The sequence below is a fragment of the Kogia breviceps genome, chromosome 3 (assembly GCF_026419965.1).
Source record: "Kogia breviceps isolate mKogBre1 chromosome 3, mKogBre1 haplotype 1, whole genome shotgun sequence".
NCBI lineage: Eukaryota > Metazoa > Chordata > Mammalia > Artiodactyla > Physeteridae > Kogia > Kogia breviceps.
In genome coordinates, this window is record NC_081312.1 from 19,445,901 (window position 1) to 19,466,673 (window position 20,773).

Consider the following 20,773-nt stretch of genomic DNA (forward strand, 5'->3'; position numbering starts at 1 on the left):
AACCTTGAAGGAAAGGAAGGAAATACCAGATTTCCCCCTTTCTTCTATATCCCAACCTTCACCAGGACCTGCCCAACCCAGACTTAAACAAGCTGACACAGGAGCACAGTGGGAGCAGAGTAGGCTTGCAGAATTTAGTTTTTCTATAAGACAAAGCAGCATAAGGAGAGGCAGAGAAATGGATCCAGCACAAATGGGCTCAAAAGCAGCTGACCAAGGACTTCTTACAGCAAGATCCTGCCTCTCGTTTTATATGTCCACGTACAAGAAAATCCATTTGCTTTATAGTTTAAGTGCAACAGAGATAGGATTAACTTGAAAATTAGTTTTTTCTTTATCTCCTTGGGAAGGGTAAACTATAATCTAGCAACTCTTAATGATAACATATTGCTAGTATTCAGCCAAGATTTGATCAACAATAACCTGATTCACCAAAGTACACTTTGAACTCTCATGAAAAGAAATAGGTAGTAATAACTTCCAGGAGAATTGATAATTATTGCACTAGATTAGACACTATTATGAATATCTAGAATGGATTTTATGAATAAAAAGATTAATTTTGATATTTACAATATATTTAGTGTATATCCTTAGCTGAGTAAGAGAAGGTTCTATAGCATTAGGAATAAAAGAGGACAATAAAGTGAGAATATAATCTCTATATTCAATCTAAGATAATACTACTCTTTAGATCAGGTTCCCTCTCTTAATGCTTATCTGCATTATTTAGTATGAAATGTATAAATTTTAGCTTCAGAATATTTACTTTTTGGAAAAGATTTTATTTATTTAGAGCAGTTTTAGGTTCAGAGCAAAATTGAGAGGAAGACACAGAGATTCCCAATTTATCCCCTGCTCCCATACATACATAGCCTCCCCCATTATCAACATCCCCTAGCAGAGTAGCTCATTTGTCACAATTGATGAAACTACATTGAAACATCATAACCACCCCAAATCCACAGTTTACATTATGATTCACTCTTCATGTTGTATGTTGTATGGTTTTGGACAAATGTATAATGACATGAATCTATCATTACGGTATCATAGAATATTTTCATTACCCTAAAAATTCTCTGTACTCTGCCTATTCATCCATTAATCACCCATGACACCTGGAAACCACTGACCTTTTTACTATTTCTGTACTTTTGTCTTTTCAAAAATGTCACATAGTTGGAAACATATATTATGTAGTCTTTTCCGATTGGGTTTTTTTATTGAGTAATATGCATTTAACATTCTTTCATTGTTTGATAACTCATTTATTTTTAGTGCTGAATAATATTCCATTGCCTAGATGTACCACTGTTTATTCACTCACCTACTGAAGGACTTGTTAATTGCTTCCAGGTTTTGACAATTATGAGCTGCTATAAACATTCATGTGCAGGCTTTTGTATGAATGTAAGTTTTCAACTCCTTTGGTTAAATACCAAAAAGCACAATTGCTGGGTTATATGGTAAGAGTGTGTTAAGTTTTTTAAGAAGCCACTGAACTACCTTCCAAAGTGGGCTCTACAATTTTGCATTCTTTCCAGCAACGAATGAGAGTTCCTGTTGCTCTACATCCTTGCTAGTATTTGGTGTTGTCAACAGTGCTCTGGATTTTGGTCATTCTAATAAGTGTGTAGTAGTATCTTGTCGTCATTTAAATTTGCATTTCCCTGACATATTATGCGGAGCATCTTTTCATAAGTTTATTTGCCACTTGTGTATCTCCTTGATGAAGTGTCTGTTAAGGTCTTTGGCACAATTTATAATCAGGTTGTTTGTTTCCTTATTGTTGAGCTTTAAGAGTTATTTGTATAGTTGTATAACAGTTCTTCATCAGATGTGACTTTTGTAAATATGTTTTACTAGTCTCTGGCTTTTCTTCTCATTCTCTTGAAATTGTCTTTTGCAGAATAAAATTAAAAAATTTAATCAAGTCCAGCCTATCAATTCTGTTTTTCATGGATTGTGCCTTTGGTGTTGTATCTAAAAAGTTATCATCAAACTCAAGGTCATCTAGATTTTCTCCTACATTATCTTCTAGGAGTTTTTATAATTTTGCATTTTACACTTATATCTGTGATCCATTTTGACTTAATAAGTGTGAAGAATGTAAGATCTGTGTCCAGATTTATTTATTTATTTATCTGCATGTTGTCTGTTGTTCTAGCACCATTTGTTGAAAAGACCATCTTACTCCATTGTGCTGCCTTTGCTCCTTTGTCAAATAATTGTTCACTCTATTTTTAGTCTATTTTTAGTCTATTTTTTGGGCTCTCCATTCTTTTACAATAAACTTTTCATCTATTTTTTCACCAATACAACACTGTCTTAATTACTGTAGCTTTAGAGTAATTCTTGAGGTCAGGTATTATAAGTCTCCAACTCTGTTCTCTTTAATCTATAGGTCAGGTTGGGAAGAACTGATATCTTGACATTACATGGTGTTCGTATAAATGAACAGGAATATCTCTCCATTGATTTTGTTCTTCTTTGATTTTGTTCATTAGAGTTTTGTAGTTTTTCTCATACAGATCTTGTTCGATTTTTACCTAGATATTTCATTTTGTGGGTAATAATGTAAATGACATTGTTTTCAATTTCCAATACCACATAGTCATTGCTGTAATATACAAAATCTATTGACTTTTATGTATTAACCTTGTACCTCACAAACTTGCTATAACCAATTATTAGTTCCAGGAGTTTTTTGTTGATTCTGTCAGACTTTCTACATAGTCAGTCATGTCATCTATGAACAAAGACAGTTGTATGTCTTCCTTCTCAAACTGCATACATTTTATTTCCCTTTCTGGTCTTATTGCATTAACTAGGACTCCCAGAATGGTGTTAAAAAGCAGTGGTGAGAGGAGACATCTTGCCTTGTTCCTGATCTTAGTGGGAAAACTTCTAGTTTCTCACCATTAAGAATGATGTTGGCTGTAGACTTTTTGTAGCTATTCTTTATCAACTTGAGGAAGTTCCCCTCTAGTCCTAGTTTTCTGAGAGATTTTATCATGAATGGGTGTTGATTTTTGTCAAGTAATTTTTCTGCATCTATTAATATGATATTTAGACTGTTGATGCAATGTATTACATCAATTGTTTTTCAAATGTTGAACCAGCTTTGCATACTTAGGATAAATACTACTTGGTTGTGATGGATATTCTTTTATACATTGTTGGAGGATTTGGTTTGCCAATGTTGTTTTGGTTTATTTATTTATTATTATTTTTTGCAGTATGTGGGCCTCTCACTGTTGTGGACTCTCCCGTTGCAGAGCACAGGCTCCGGATGCGCAGGCTCAGTGGCCATGGCTCACAGGCCTAGCTGCTCCGTGGCATGTGGGATCTTCCCAGACCGGGGCATGAACTCATGTCCCCTGCATTGGCAGGTGGACTCTCAACCACTGCGCCACCAGGGAAGCCCAGTTTGCTAATGTTTTGCTGAGAATTTTTATACCTATTTCATGAGAAATATTGGTCCAGAATTTTCTTTTCTTGTAATGTCTTTCTCCAGTGTTGGTATAAGGGTGATGTTGGCTTCACAGAATGAGCTGGGAAGGATTACTTCTGATGCTATCTTTGGAAGCAAATTGTACAGAGTTGGTATAATTTTCCTTATATGTTTGATAGAGTTCACCAATCTGGGATCGGTGCTTTCTTTTATTTTCAGAAGGTTATTAATTATTGATTAAATTTCTTTAGTATATGTATAAGCCTATTCAGTTTGTCTATTTCCTATGTGTGAGTTTGGCAGATTATGTCTTTCAAAGAATTGATCAGTTTCATCAAGGTTATCAAATTTGTAGGCATAAAGTTGTTCACAGTATTTCTTTGTTATTCTTGTTTTTAAACATCTTTATTGGAGTATAATGGCTTTACAATATTCTGTTAGCTCCTGCTGTATAACAAAGTGAATCAGCTATGGGCATACATATATTCCCATATATACCTTCCCTCTTGCATCTCTCTCCCACCCTCCTTATCCCACCTCTCTAGATGGTCACAAAGCACTGAGCTGATCTCCCTGTGCCATGTAGCTGCTTCCCACTAGCTATCTATTTTATATTTGGTAGCATATATATGTCAGTGCTACTCTCTCACTTCGTGCCAGCTTACCCTTCCCCCTCCTCGTGTCTTCAAGTCCATTCTCTGTGTATGTGTCTTTTTTCCTGTCCTGCCCCTAGGTTCATCAGAACCATTTTTTTTTTACATTCCATATATATGTATTAGCATACAGTATTTGTTTTTCACTTTCTGACTTCCTTCACTCTGTATGACAGACTCTTGGTCCATCCACCTCACTACAAATAACACAATTTCATTTCTTTTTATGGCTGAGTAATATTCCATTGTATATATGTGCCACATCTTCTTTATCCATTCATCTGTCGATGGACACTTAGGTTGCTTCCATGTCCTGGCTATTGTAGATAGTGCTGCAATGAACATTGTGGTACATGACTCTTTTTGAATTATGGTTTTCTCAGGGTATATGCCCAGGAGTGGGATTGCTGGGTCATATGGTAGTTCTATTTTAGTTTTTTAAGGAACCTCCATACTGTTCTCCACAGTGGCTGTATAAATTTACATTACCACCAAGAGTGCAAGAGGGTTCCCTTTTCTCCACACCCTCTCCAGCATTTATTATTTGTAGATTTTTTGATGATGGCAATTCTGACTGGTGGTAGTTAATACCTCGTTGTATTTTTGATTTGCATTTCTCTAATGATTAGTGATGTTGAGAATGCTTTCATGTGTTTGTTGTCAACCTGTATAGTCTTCTGTGGAGAAATGTCTATTTAGTTCTTCTATCCATTTAGGGATTGGGTTCTTTGTGTTTTTGATACTGAAAAGGACCTTGCTATGATTTATGTCATAGAGTGTTCTGCCTATGTTTCCCTCTAAGGGTTTCATAGTGTCTGGCCCTACATTTAGGTCATTAATCCATTTTGAGTTTATTTTTGTGTATGGTGTTAGGGAGTGTTCTAATTTCATTCTTTTACATGTAGCTGTCCAGTTTTCTCAGCACCACTTATTGAAGAGGCTGTCTTTTCTCCATTGTATATTCTTCCCTCCTTTATCAACGTTAGGGTGACCATATGTGTGTGGGTTTATCTCAGGGCTTTCTATCCTGTTCCACTGATCTATATTTCTGTGTGTTTTTTTTTTTTTTTTTTTTTTTTAAAATTTCTGTTTTTGAACCAGTACCATACTGTCTTCATTACTATGGCTTGGTAGTATAGTCTGAAGTCAGGGAGCCTGATTCCTCCAGCTCCATTTTTCTTTCTCAAGATTGTTCTGGCTATTCAAGGAACTTTTGTATTTCCATACAAATTGTGCAATTTTTAGTTCTAGTTCTGTGAAAAATGCCTTTGGTAGTTTGTTAGGGATTGTATTGAATCTGTAGATTTCTTTGGGTAATATAGTCATTTTCAGAATGTTGATTCTTCCAGTCCAAGAACATAGTATATCTCTCCATCTGTTTGTATCATCTTTAATTTCTTTCATCAGTATCTTATAGTTTTCTGCATACAGGTCTTTTGTCTCCTTAGGTAGGTTTATTCCTAGGTAGTTTATTCTTTTTGTTGCAGTGGTAAATGAGAGTGTTTCCTTAATTTCTCTTTCAGATATTTCATTATTAGTGTATAAGAATACAAGAGATTTCTGTGCATTAATTTTGCATCCTGGTACCAAATTCATTGATTAGCTCTAGTAGTTTTCTGGTAGCATCTTTAGGATTCTTAATGTATAGTATCATGTCATCTGCAAACAGTGACAGTTTACTCCTTCTTTTCCAACTTGGATTCCTTTCATTTCTTTTTCTTCTCTGATTCCCGAGGCTAGAACTTCCAAAACTATGTTGAATAATAACAGTGAGAGTGGGCAGCCTTGTCTTTTTCCTGATCCAAGAGGAAATAGTTTCACTTTTTCACCATTGAGAACGATGTTGGCTATTGGTCTGTCATAGATGGCCTTTATTATGTTGAGGTAGTTTCCCTCTATGCTTACTTTCTGGAGGGTTTTTATCATAAATAGGTGTTGAATATTGTTGAAAGCTTTTTCTGCATCTATTGAGATTATGATATGGTTTTTATCCTTCAGCCTGTTAATATGGTGTATCACATTGATTGATTTGTGTATATTAAAGAATCCTTTCATTCCTGGGATAAACCCCACTTGATCATGTTGTATGATCCTTTTAATGTGCTGCTAGATTCTGTTTGCTAGTATTTTGTTGGGGATTTTTGCATCTATATTCATCAGAGATATTGGCTGGTAGTTTTCTTTCTTTGTGATATCTTTGTCTGCTTTTGGTGTCAGAGTGATGGTGGCCTCGTAGAATGAGTTTGGGAGTGTTCCTCCCCTGCTATATTTTGGATGAGTTTAAGAAGGATAGGTGTTAGCTCTTCTCTAAACTTTTGATAGAATTTGCCTGTGAAGCCATCTGGTCCTGGGCTTTTGTTTGTTGGAAGATTTTTAAATCACACTTTCAAATTCTGGTCTTGTGATTGGTCTGTTTGTATTTTCTATTTCTTCTTGGTACAGTCACAGAAGGCTGTGCTTTTCTATGAATTTGTTCATTTCTTCCAGGTTGTCCATTTTACTGACGTAGGGTTGCTTTTAGTAGTCTCTTATGAAACTTTGTATTTCTGCAGTGCCAGTTGTTTGTTACTTGTTTTTCATTTCTAATTTTATTTCTAATTGTTGACTTGAGTCTTCATTTTTTTCTTGGTGAGTCTGGCTAATGGTTTATCAATGTTTTTATCTTCTCAAAGAGCCAACTTTTGTTTTATTGATCTTTGCTATTGTCTCCTTCAATTTCTTTTTCATTTATTTCTGATCTGATCTTTATGATTTCTTTCCTTCTGCTAACTTTGGTTTTTTTTGTTGTTGTTGTTGCTGTTGTTCTTCTTCTTTCTCTAATTGCTTTAAGTGTAATGTTAGGTTGTTTATTTGAGATTTTTCTTGTTTCTTGAGGTAAGATTATATTGCTATAAACTTCCCTCTGAGAACTGCTTTTGCAGCATCCCATAGGTTTTGGGGTCTTCGTGTTTTCACTGTCATTCTTTTTCAGGTATTATTTGATTTCCTCTTTGATTTCTTCAGTGATCTCTTGGTTATTTAGTATTGTATTGTCTAGCCTCCATGTGTTTGTACTTTTTACACATTTTTTTTTTCCTGCAACTGATATCTAGTCTCATAGCATTGTGGTCAGAAAAGATACTTGATACAATTTCAATTTTCTTTAATTTACCAAGGCTTGATTTGTGACTCAGATACGATCTATCCTCGAGAATGCCCCATGAGTACTTGAGAAGAAAGTTTATTCTGCTGTTTTAGGATGGAATGTCCTATAAATATAAATTAACTCCATCTTGTCTAATGTGTCATTTAAAGCTTGTATTTCCTTATTTATTTTATTTTGGATGATCTCTCCATTGGTGAAAGTGGATGTTAAAGTTCCCTACTATGAATGTGTTACTGTCGATTTCCCCTTTTATGGCTGTTAGCATTTGCCTTATGTATTGAGGTGCTCCTATGTTGGGTGCATAAATATTTACAATTGTTATATCTTCTTCTTGGTATGATCCCTTGATCATTATGTAGTGTTCTTCTTTGTCTCTTGTAAAAGTCTTTATTTTAAAATCTATTTTGTCTGACATGAGAATTGTTATTCCAGCTTTCTTTTGATTTACATTTTCATGGACTAACATTTTCCATACCCTCAGTTTCAGCATGTATGTGTCCCTAGGTCTGCAGTGGGTCTCTTGTAGACAGCACATATACGGGTCTTGTTTTTGTATTTATTCAGCCAGTCTATGTCTTTTGGTTGGAGCATTTAATCCATTTACATGTAAGCTAATTATTGATATGTATGCTCCTATTAACATTTTCTCAATTGTTTTAGGTTTTGTTATTGTAGATCTTTTCCTTCTCTTGTGTTTCCTGCCTAGAGAAGTTCCTTTAGCATTTGTTGTAAAGCTGGTTTGGTGGTGCTGGATTCTCTTAACTTTTGCTTCTCTGTAAATGTTTTAATTTCTCCATCGAATCTGAATGAGATCCTTGCTGGGTAGAGTAATTTTGTTGTAGATTTTTCCCTTTCATCACTTTAAAATGTCCTGCCTTTCCCTTCTGGCTTGCAGAGTTTCTGCTAAAAAATCAGCTGTTAACTATGTGGGGATTCCATTGTATATTATTTGTTGCTTTTCCCTTACTGCTTTTAATATTTTTTCTTTGTATTTACTTTGTGATAGTTTGAGTCGTATGTGTCTCGGTGTGTTTCTCTTTGGGTTTTTCCTGTACAGAACTCTCTGTTCTTCCTGGACTTGATTGACTAATCCCTTTCCCATATTAGGGAAGTGTATGACTATAACCTCTTCAAATATTTTCTCAGACTCTTTCTTTTTGTCTTTCTCTGGGACCCCTATAATTCAAATATTGGTACATTTAATGTTGTCCCAGAGGTCTCTAAGACTTTCCTCAATTCTTTTTATTCTTTTTTCTTTATTCTGCTCCCTGGCAGTTGTTTCCAACATTTTATCTTCCAGTTCACTTATCCATTCTTCTGCTTCAGTTATTCTGTTATTGATTCCTTCTAGAGTATTTTTAATTTCAGTAATTGTGTTGTTCATCACTATTTTTTTGCTTTTTAGTTCTTCTAGATCCTTGTTAAATGTTTCTTATATTTTCTCCATTCTGTTTCCCAGATTTTGGATCATCTTTACTATCATTACTCTGAATTCTTTTTCAGGTACGTTGCCTATTTCATCTTCATTTATTTGGTCTTGTAGGTTTTAACGTTGCTCCTTCTTCTGTAACATATATTTTGTCATTTAGTATTTTTTTTTTTTTTTCTGATGGGTGGTGCTGTATTCCTGTCTTACCAGTTATTTGGACTGTGATATCCAACACAGGAGTTTGCAAGCAGTTATATAGAGCTGAGTCTTGGTGCTGAGAAGAGGACCTCTGGGAGGTCTCGGTCTGATCGATAGACCCTGGGTTCTGAGGTTCTCTTTTAGTCCAGCAGTTTGGATTTGGAGCTCCCACCACAGGAACTCGGGCCCAACCTCTAGCCTGGGAACCAAGATCCTGCAAGCTTCATGGCATGGTAGAAAGAAAAAAAAAAAAAAAAAGGAGCAGTACAATGTCAAAAAATAAAAGACAAAATAAAATTAGAAAGCTAAAAAATATATTAGGAAAAATAAAACTATAATTGAAGCAACTGCAAGAGGTAAAATAAAACCACAGCCAAAGAAAGAAAAGAAGAAACCAAAGAAACAGGGAGGAGAGGCAACAAGCTAAAATGAGTGATCACGAACAAAGTATAAAGAATAAAATAAAATTAGAAAAATAAAAGATTTATTAGGAAAAATAAAAATATAAAAGAAATAACAACAATGAATCAACAAGTTAAAACAGAACCCCAATCTAAAAGAGGAAAAAAGAAAAGAAAGGAAAACAAAACCTTGGCTATGGGGGCAGGGTTTAGGTGTTGGGTGGAACTTAGGCAGGGGTGAGTTTTAGGGTGGGGCAGGACATATGCTGGTTGGGGGGTGACATTTGAGCATGGGGTGAGGCCTAGGCAGGGTGACGTAAGTATTTTATTCTTTTTGATGAATTTTAAACAGGATTGTTTACTTTTACTGTCTCTTTCTGATAGTTCATTATTAGTGTATAGAAAAGCAAAAGATTTCTGTATTTTAATCTAGTATCTGCAACTTTACTGAATTCATTTATCAGTTCTAATAGTTATTTTGGTGGAGACTACCTTCTGTGGTTTTAATTGAGCATTGTGTATGATTACATTTCCTTTCCTTTCTTATCATAGCAGATACTTTTTTTTTTTTAAGTTTTTTAGTGCTGCACTGAACTCTAGGGCAATAAACATTTCCAGCTGATCCAAGTTCATTTTCAAATAACATTATTCTGTTTCACAGGTAGTGTGAATAACTTATAATAACAAAATAATCCTATTTTTTCCTTCTTACCCTTTATATCATTGCTATAGTCCATTTCACTTACATATGTATAAATAATCACATACATTATTATTATTATTATTTTGAACAAACCATTATGTTAGATCTATTAGGAATAAGTAAAAAGAAAATTACCCTTATTAATTCCTTCTTCTATGCTTTTCCTTTCTTTATATAGAACTGAATTTCTGACCATATCATTTCCTTCTCTCTATGAACTTCTTTTAACATTTCTTGAAAGCCAAGTCTACTGGTGACACATTTACTCAATTTTTCTTTGTCTGTGGAAGTCTTTATTTCTTCTTACCCTTTGCAAGCTAGTCTCATAGGGTACATAATACAGTTGGTGGATTTTTTGTCTCAGCACTCTAAATATTTCACTCTACTCTCTTCTTTTTATGGTTTCTGAGGAGTAGTCAGATGTAATTCTTACCCCAGCTATAGGTAACATTTCTCTTTTCTTTTGGCTTCTTCCAAGATTTTCTCTTTCTCTTTAATTTTCTGTAGTTTGAAAATAATATGCCTAACCATAGTGTTTTTGACATTCATTCTGCTTGGTGTTCTCTGAGTTTCCTGGATTGTGGTTAAGTCTTATGGTAGTTTGGGGACATTCTTATTCATTATTATTTCAAATATTTCTTCTGTTTCTTTTTCTTCTTCCTGCTAGTATTCCTATTATGTGTAAGCTATGACATTTGTAATTGTCCCACAGTTCTTGGATAGTCTTTCTTTTTTTTTCTTTTTTTTTTTTTTTTAAGTCTTTTTTCTCTTTGCTTTTCAGTTTTGAAGGTTTCTATTGACATACTCTCAAGCTCAGAGATTCTTTCCTCAGTTATGTCCAGTCTACTAATAAGCCCATCAAAGGCATACTTTATTTCTGTTACAGTGATTATCTCTAGTTCTTCTATCTTTCTGCTTACATTATCCATCTGTTCTTACATACTATCTACTTTAGTCATTAAAGCCCTTAGCATATTAATCATAATTGCTTTAAATCCCCAGTCTGATCATTCCAACAGCACTGCCAAGTCTGGTTCTGATTCTTGCTCTGTCTCTTCAAACTGTGTTTTTTGCATTTGGGTATGCCTTTTAATTTTTACTTGATATCTAGACATGATGTACCAGATTCAAGAAAGTGCTGTAAATAGGATTTTAATAATGTGGTGGTGAGGTGTTGAGGGAAGGGAGTCATCATATAGTCCTATAGTAAGGAGTCAGTCTTTTTAGTGAATCTGTACCTCTGGGCTGTGAACTTCACAAGAGTTTTTAGTTTTTTTTCTCCCCACTTAGGTGGGACAAGATGGCTAGAGTGAGCTGAAGTTGGGTAATTCCCTCCCCCCAGTTCTGTTAGCTCTGATAAAATCCCTACAGTTTAGGCTTTATTTATATAGTTTCTCCCAAGGTCAGACTTGTTAAGGACAAAGTTCTGTGTACAGTCAGCCTTCCATATCTGAGGTTTCCACATGGGCATATTCAATCAACTGCAGATCAAAATAGCTTTTTTTATTCCAGAAACTTCCAAAATGCAAAATTTGAATTTGCTGTGGATTGGCAACTATTTATATAGCATTTACAATGTATTAGATTTTATAAGTAAACTAGAGATGATTTAAAGAACATGGGAGGATGTGTGTAAGTTATATGCAAATACTACACCATAAGGGACTTGAGCATCCTAAGACTTTTGGGCATCTGTGGGGGTCCTGGCACCAATCCCTAGTGGATACTGAGGGATGACTGTGTTTCAGAATGATTCCTTTAACTCCCACTGCCAGAATCCCCAGGGATTTTTCTTCTTTATTTACTGTGAGAACATGGTTAACCTCCTAGAGGTAAAAATTATGAAAGCATGGCAGTCTCCTTATGACAGAATCCCCTTAGGGTTTTTAACTCTCAAACTGTCCACAGTGAGTCTCTAGCAATTCCTCAGTTATATTTCAGGTTTTCCTAACCAGACAATGATTCCTGCAGAGTTTTATCACTTAGGAAATTATATATTTTGTATGTCTCACCAATGAGAGTAGGGGCTTTATATGCTTTGTTTAATTCCTTATGTCAACTCCCAAAACAGTGTCTGGCATGTAATGGGCTCTCAATACACGTCTGACAAATGAATAAATCTACTAAAAATTCCAGTATTCAACTTCAGATATCCCATCAAGAGGAGAATTTGCTAAAAAGTTAATCTGTAAATATGAATATATTATCCTTTTTACTTCTCCCTAATGAATTTTACATTGAGAGAGAAGGAAAACAATTCATCATTATTATTTAATTTTGGAAAGCCACTAGAATTTATACCAGACTGCTTTGTTAGGGTGTAGCTATGATTCAGGGTCACTCTTATTATTTCTATTTGGGTTGGCCAAAAAGTTTGTTTGGGTTTTCCCATGCGATCATATGGGAAAACCTGAACGAAATTTTTGGCCAATCCAATACTTACTAGGGACAGTATAACAGTAGTCTCTTCTTAATAATATTAGTAGTTTCAAACTGGCTCCTCAGCCCTGGAAAGCCAAACCATCTCTGGGAAGGGTGAATAGAGAATCAAGCTGCCTACCTCTTTCTCCTCCCATCTCCACAAAATCTAAGGGAGCTCTGGATTACACATTCAGGAGTATGTGAAGGAATATATTGCATTACATTAAGATAAAAATACACATTTTTCTAGTTCTCCATGAAGATTCACATGTATGTCACTGTCTCACTCTAATATTTGCCTATAAGAACTGTTGGAAGCTGATATATATAATTGGTTTGCCACTTTCAGGAGAATTTGTTTCAAAAGTCTTGCCTACCTACAAGAGGACTTTAAAGAGCTTGTAATTTAAAGTAATATTCAAAATGAGACATCTAGGAATAAAATAGAGCCCCTCTATTAAAAAAAACAAAAAAAGCAGATTTAGGAACTCCCAGTTTTCTGAGATGAGAAGATTATACCACTGTACTTGGATTCTGAATGTACATTCAGTTTTCTGGCAATGAAGAAAAGCTTTTTGTCTTAACCGAGGAAACATGTTGGCTCACAATGTTTCTCTTTTCTATAAGAGATAGTCTAAAAATCCACATTCTCAGCAGAACTAATATTTTCTTTTAGCAGCACAATGTAAGCAGGAAATGAGCTCTGCAGTAGATTAAATTATTGGTCTCAATTTTTCACTCCCTATTATAGAATGATACATCCATACAATTTCCATGGCTTCATGTTAGACAAATGATTCTTCTCTTTATCCTTCATTCTGTGTATGTTCTATATACTCGATTTTGGCTGTAGCCTCATGACATGCTTTGTTCAATGGGATGTTAGGACTTGAGGGGAAGTAGTTGGATTGCCATTTTGTGCTTCTGTGCCTGTTATGAGAAGAACATAACCCACATAGGAACTACAGCACCAGTCTGGGCCCAAAGACCCATAAAGCAGAGCCACACACCAACCTGCAGTCCTGCAGCTTGGAGCAAAGCAGATGCAGCCAATGCACAATGGATATGCACACGGTGATTATGGCAATAGCTAACTAATACAAGTTTCTTCCTCAAGGCACAAATGGAATTTATACAAAGGAAATTGAGTAACAAAAAGAAATCTGTTTCTACATATTTTAAAACTTTAAGCCAGTATCTTTAGATAAGCAAAAAAAAGGCAAATATGACATATCTATGTGACCACTGACTTTAGGGTATATTGATATTATACAACGTTTCCACCATTGAAACACTTACAAACAATCAGGGTCAAGTTTGGATTTAGGGCAGGTTGACTCAAAGAGTGAGGAAGAAACAGTCCACAAGTTTCTAGGCATAAATATTTTGTATATCAGTGGTAAACATAAGGGCCTAGAAACTGGAAATTGGGATTATGTGGTGCCCTTTTTTTTTTTGGAGTGTAAGAAAAATCTTATTTCTGGAGGAGGACCCTGAATTTTATTTTAACAGGTGAAGTGAGAATACTATAAGAAGAAAGCATAGCAAGAATATTTTATACTTTAGTCTGATTTGAGCAAAGGCTTAAAGGTAAGCAAACATGAAATAATTGTTTACAGAAAGAAAAAAGCAAACAAAAGCGTTTTTCAGCCTCAAAGGTCAAGGCTTAATATGACCAAGAGAAGTAATTTGGTAAGACCTCACACCAAGAGAGGAATGTTGTCTCCTAATCTAAAACATCCAAGGGAGCCATATACAGTGCCACATTTTACCTATGTATTGAGTTTTTGTTTTTCTCATCACAAAAAAATAATATCAACCTTATATTTTCAGGGATTCTTCATGTTGATTTGTATAGATCTAGTTGTTCAGTAACACTGTAGAGTAGTCCATTCAGTGTTTTCTTCTTTCTATGTCAATGTATATTAAGGTAGTTTCTAAATTGTCTTTTTGATTACAGATAGTGATACCATAAATGTCCTCATATAATTTCCTAGTGCAGAATTATACATGCAATATAAATGATTTTAGGTGAATTTAAAAACGTAACATAAAATACAATATTTTACAGTTTATGGATAATTAAATATGTAGCAGAAATAAAACAATAGACAGGAATGAAGCACATAAAATTTATTATAGTGTTTGTTGTTCCTGTGGAGAGGGAAGGGGGATAAAACTGTACAAGGGAACAAGATAGATTTCAGAAGTATCTGTAGTGGTCTGACTATACATGATGAAATGTACAATGAAATAGCTCACTATGAACAATAGCTAATTCAGGGTTAATAAATACATGCGTACTTGTCACATTATTTTATAAAATTTTTTTAAGTTTTTAAACTTTTGAATTATATTAAAAACAAAAGTGTGTGTATCTTGTTACTTAAACATTCGTTTTTACTGTATAGACTGTAAGAAACTCTGGCTCATTGATACAAAAATCTGTACAAGGAATGTCCATCATTTGTAATGTTTATAAAAGGAAAAAAAATCCAACAGTTAATAAGTAAATAAATTATAGTATGTGCAAGAAATATAAATAATAAAAAAACATAAAAATTGAATCCATACTCATTGAACAAAATTTGGAAAATTCAGAAATCTGAGGAAAAAGAATTGTCTCTGTTACTATATCCCAGGGGCTACCAGTGTCAACATTCTATTTCCTTTCTGAATTGTGTATGGCGGGTGGATGGAGGGCCCTTTGGACAGTTAAAGTAATACAATAAGTATAATTTAGGAACTTGATTTTTTACTAAAAATTTAAATTTTATCCCATAATTTTTAAATACTATTTTTAGTTGGTAGGGAATGCTAGCATGTTTCTCAGATCACCTCGATCTCTTACTTTTTACAATGATTATTTCAAATTTAAAAAAATTTTTTTCAAATGTTACGTCCTCCCATATTTTCTCTCACTTTCCTGTTTTCTGAAGATCACCTTACCTCAGATAGCAATCTTTCAATAACTTTGTTCCAAATATACATGGGAGCTCTTATCATTCTTACCTTTAGTTATGGCAAAGGTGCTATTGGTAAGTGTATCCTTCCTGGCTTCAGTAATATCCAGTAGTAATTATTGTTATCCCTTATGCATTCAACCTTACCTTGGTAGCATCTTTCCAATGCCTGTTTAAAATGCTGAAGTGCCTCACATTAAAAAAACACACACACCCCCAAAAAAACCCTTATTATAAACTCCCCATCTATTCTACTGCTGCTTCCTCTCTACTCTCTATACCCTTCATAGCCAAACCTCTCAGAATATCAGTCTACCCATGTTGTTTCCTTTTCCATCACCAAACACTCACTCTTCAAACCACTGCAATCTAAATGCTAGCCCTATCACTTCACTGAAATGTCTGACCAACTAGTCTGATTAGCTGAATCAAATATGTTGCTTAAGTAACTAAATTGGAAAATATTCATATAGCATCAATTGTTCAAAAATACCCTATGATTCAAAACTGTTTGGAGCTATTCAGCCAATTAAAGCAATACAGTAAATTGACACTACTAAATTTGCTCTTCTTTCATATAGTTCTGAAATTTTCTTACAGTTATAAAAGGAAACTGTATATTTCCTTTTATATACAGGGGATTTACACCCTTCAGAAAAAAACAGATGCTTTATTGTCAAATAAGACCTTGCATGTCACAATCATTTTAGGCTTATCTCTCCCTGAAACTGACTACCCTCTAAAAAATTGTTTTGTAACTACTTGTGGTTAGCCACACAGACCATGTTACCATGAAAATAGTCAAATTTATCAAGTCCTATTTTGAGTTTTCTTGTGTGTGTTTTCTCATGTTTAATATTAGAACTTGGGGACATTGCTTATCCTATATGGAAGCTTAATAAATATTTACTATATAAATAAGAAAATAAATGAATATTTCATTAAACTCTGGATAAAAGCAGTTGTATAATTTTCTTAGATTAGAACAATATGAACAAACAGATCTATGAATTAAAAAGGTGATATGAGGATAAGCATTAGAGTCTATGGTTACATGGATAGTCCCACAATCCTTTCTTATCACTATATCCTGCTACCTGCCCTTTCCCTTCCCTGCCATGTTTTACAGTGTTCATGGCATTTCTTACCCATTTTGTGAATTTTTGGGAGCTGATTTATTAATATTTTATATGATAATGTTAACCTTCCTCTTTTATGAAACATGAACACAAGAAACCAGAAGAAATGGAAATATTTTGTACTCATGAGATATGAATTCCTTAATGTGAAAAGAATAGGTTAGTGATTAAGCATAAAATCTGTAATGAAATTGCATGGATTTAAATGCTAGCCCAACAAGTATCTAGCTATGTGATTTTCTGGAATTGATGATCCCATCTCCTCCCTAGTTTCTTCACCTGTAAAATGGGAGATATTTTAGAGTACTTACCCATCATATAATTAAACAGTTTAGAAACCAACAACAACAAAAGCAAAAAAAAAAAATCAGCTAGTGTTATCTGCATTCCCATTTTTGTGAACCATTAATTAAACTGTAATTAATTATATGCAATTAAAAAAGGCTTTTGGTTTGGAGATCTCATTAAACTTTCAGATTACACTAATTTACAAGTGCTACTTAAATGTGAACTTTATAGAGTAACCTGTAATTCTATTGGGTGTCCAAAATCTGTATAAGTTGAACAATTAATGTTATAGAAATTATAAATTTTAAAAATGGAAAAATTAATTAAAATAGAAAAACATAGTTTACCCTGAGGGAGAGGGAGACAAGTGAAGCTCCCTTAAGGACAAGATTTCTTTCCAAAGCATCCTTACTGGTACATTCCACAAATTGCCTTTGGTTTAGCAATACCTTATCTCAAATGAGAGTAACTCACTGAGTTTAAAAGTGACCATGTTTCTTGTTAATTTCATGCTATAGGTTGGCCTGCTTTTGCTTTAAATCATTCAGTTGTAGCTTTTGTGAAAAGATACAATCTTTCAATGTATCATGAGAATTTCTTCAATGCAGACAAAACCCAAAAGTGAAAAAATAGCCTTGGCTTTTATGCTGGAGGAAACAATTAATTTGGGGTACAATTGTCCTTAATAAGCAGATTCTTCTTTTAAAAATTTTTAAAAATTAGATTATAGTTGATTTACAATGTTGTGTTAGTTTCAGGTGTACAGTGAAGTATTTTTTTTAGCATCTTTATTGGAGTATAATTGTTTTACAGTGTTGTGTTAGTTTCTGCTGTATAACAAAGTGAATCAGTTATGTGTATACATATATCCCCATATCCCCTCCTTCTGCACCTCCCTCCCACCCTTCATAGCCCACCCCTCTAGGTGTCACAAAGCACCGAGCTGATCTCCCTGTGCTATGAAGCTTCTTCCCACTACCTATCTATCTTACATTTGGCAGTGTATATATGTCAGTGCTGATCTCTAAATTCGTCCTAGCTTACCCTTCCCTCTCCTGGTATCCTCAAGTCATTCTCTACGTCTGTCTTTATTCCTCTTTTGCCCCTAGGTGCATCAGAACCATTTTTTTTTCTTTTTCTTTTTCTTTTTCTTTTGGTTAGATTCCATATATATGTGTTAGCATACAGTATTTGTTTTTCTCCTTTTGACTTACTTCACTCTGTACTACACACTCTAGGTCCATCCACCTCACTACAAGTAACTCAATTTCATTTCTTTTTATGGCTGAGTAATATTCCATTGTATATATGTGCCACATCTTCTTTATCCATTCGTCTGTCGATGGACACTTTGCTTCCACATCCTGGCTATTGTAAATAGTGCTGTGATAAACATTGTGGTACATATCTCTTTATGAAATATGGTTTTCTCAGGGTATATGCCCAGTAATGGGATGGCTGGTTGTATGGTAATTCTATTTTTAGTTTTTTAAGGAACCTCCATACTGTTCTCCATAGGGGCTGTATCAATTTACTTTCCCATCAACAGTGCAAGAGGGTCCCCTTTTCTCCACACCCTCTCCAGCATTTATTGTTTGTAGATTTTTTGATGATGGCCATTCCGACAGGTGTGCGGTGATACCACATTGTAGTTTTGATTTTCATTTCTCTAATGATTAGTGATGTTGAGCATCCTTTCATGTGTTTGTTGGCAATCTGTATATCTTCTTTGGAGAAATGTCTATTTAGGTATTCTGCCCATTTTTGGATTGGTTTGTTTGTTTTCTTTGACATTGAGCTGCATGAGCTGCTTGCATAGTTTGGAGATTAATCCTTTGTCAATAGCTTTGTTTGCATATATTTTCTCCCATTCTAACGGGATCTTGTTTATGGTTTCCTTTGCTGTGCAAAAGCTTTTAAGTTTCTTTAGGTCCCATTTGTTTATTTTTGTTTTTATTTCCAGTCTCTTGGAGGTGGGTCGAAAAGGATCTTGCTGTGATTTATGTCATAGAGTGTTCTGTCTATGCTTTCCTCCAAGAGTTTTATAGTGTCTGGCCTTACATTTAGGTCTTTAATCCATTTTGAGTTTATTTTTATGTATGGTGCTAGGAAGTGTTCTAATTTCATGCTTGTACATGTAGCTGCCCAGTTTTCCCAGCACCACTTATTGAAGAGGTTGTCTTTTCTCCATTCTTCCCTCCTTTATCAAAGTTAGGGTGACCATATGTGCATGGGTTTATCTCTGGGCTTTCTATCCTGTTCCATTGATCTGTATTTCTATTTTTGTGCCAGTACCATACTGTCTTGATTACTGTAGCTTCATAGTATAGTCTGAAGTCAGGGAGCCTGATTCCTCCACCTCCGTTTTTCTTTCTCAAGATAGCTTTGGCTGTTCGGTGTCTTTTGTTTTGCCATCCAAATTGTGAAATTTTTTGGATCTAATTCTGTAAAAAATGTCCTTGGTATTTTGATAGGGACTGCACTGAACCTGTAGATTTCTCTGTGTAGTATAGTCACTTTCACAATATTGATTATTCCAATCCAAGAACATAGTATATCCCTCAATCTTTGTATCATGTTTAATTTCTTTCATCAGTGTCTTATAATGTTCTGCATACAGGTCTTTTGTCTCCTTAGGTAGGTTTATTCCTAGGTATTCTATTCATTTTGTTGCAGTGGTAAATGGGGGTGTTTCCGTAATTTCTCTTTCAGAATTTTCATCGTTAGTTTGTAGGAATTCAAGAGATTTCTGTGCATTAATTTTGTATCCTGTTACTTTACCAAATTCATTGATTAACTCTAGTAGTTTTCTGGTAGCATCTTTAGGAGGCTCTATGTATAGTATCATGTCATCTGCAAACAATGATGGTCTTACTTCTTCTTTTCTGATTTGGATTCCTTTTATTTCTTTTCTATTCTGATTGCCCTGGCTAAAACTTCCAAAATTATGTTGAATAATAGTGGTGAGAGTGGGTAACCTTGTCTTGCTCCTGATCTTAGAGGAAATGGTTTCAGTTTTTCACCATTGAGGATGATGTTGGCCATGGGTTTCTCATATATGGAGTTTATTACATTGAGGTAGTTTCCCACTATGCCTACTTTCTGGAGAGTTTTTATCATAAATGGGTGTTGAATTTTGTCAAAAGCTTTTTCCATATCTATTGAAATTATCATATGGTTTTTATTCTTCAGTTTGTTAATATGGTATATCACATTGATTGATTTACATGTATTGATGAATCCTTGCATTCCTGGGATAAACCCCACTTGATCATGGTGTACTATCCTTTTAATGTGCTGTTGTATTCTCTTTGCAAGTATTTTGTTGAGTATATTTGCATCTATGTTCATCAGTGATATTGGCCTGCAGTTTTCTTTTTTTGTGACATCTTTGTCTGGTTTTGGTATCAGGGTGATGGTGGCCTCGTAGGATGTGTTTGGGAGTGTTCCTCCCTCTGCTGTATTTTGGAAGAGCTTGAGAATGATAGGTTTTAGCTCCTCTCTAAATGTTTGATAGAATTTGCCTGTGAAGCCATCTGGTCCTGGGGTTTTCTTTGCTGGAAGAGTTTTAATCACAGTTTCAATTTCAGTGCTTGTGATGAGTCTGCTTATATTTTCTGTTTCTTTCTGGTTCAGTCTTGGAAGACAAATTCTAAGAATTTGTCCCATTCTTCCAGGTTGTCCATTTGATTGGCATGTTGTTGTTTGTAGTAATCTCTCATGATCCTTTGTATTTCTGCAATATCAGTTGTTACTTCTCCTTTTTCATTTCTAATTCTGTTGATTTGAGTCTTCTCCCTTTTTTTCTTGATGAGTCTGGCTAATGGTTTATCAATTTTGTCTATCTTCTCAAAGAACCATCTTTTAGTTTTGTTGATCTTTGCTATTGTTCCCTTCATTTCTTTTTCATTTATTTTTGATCTGATCTTTGTGATTTCTTTCCTTCTGGTAACTTTGGGTTTTTTTTCTATTCTTC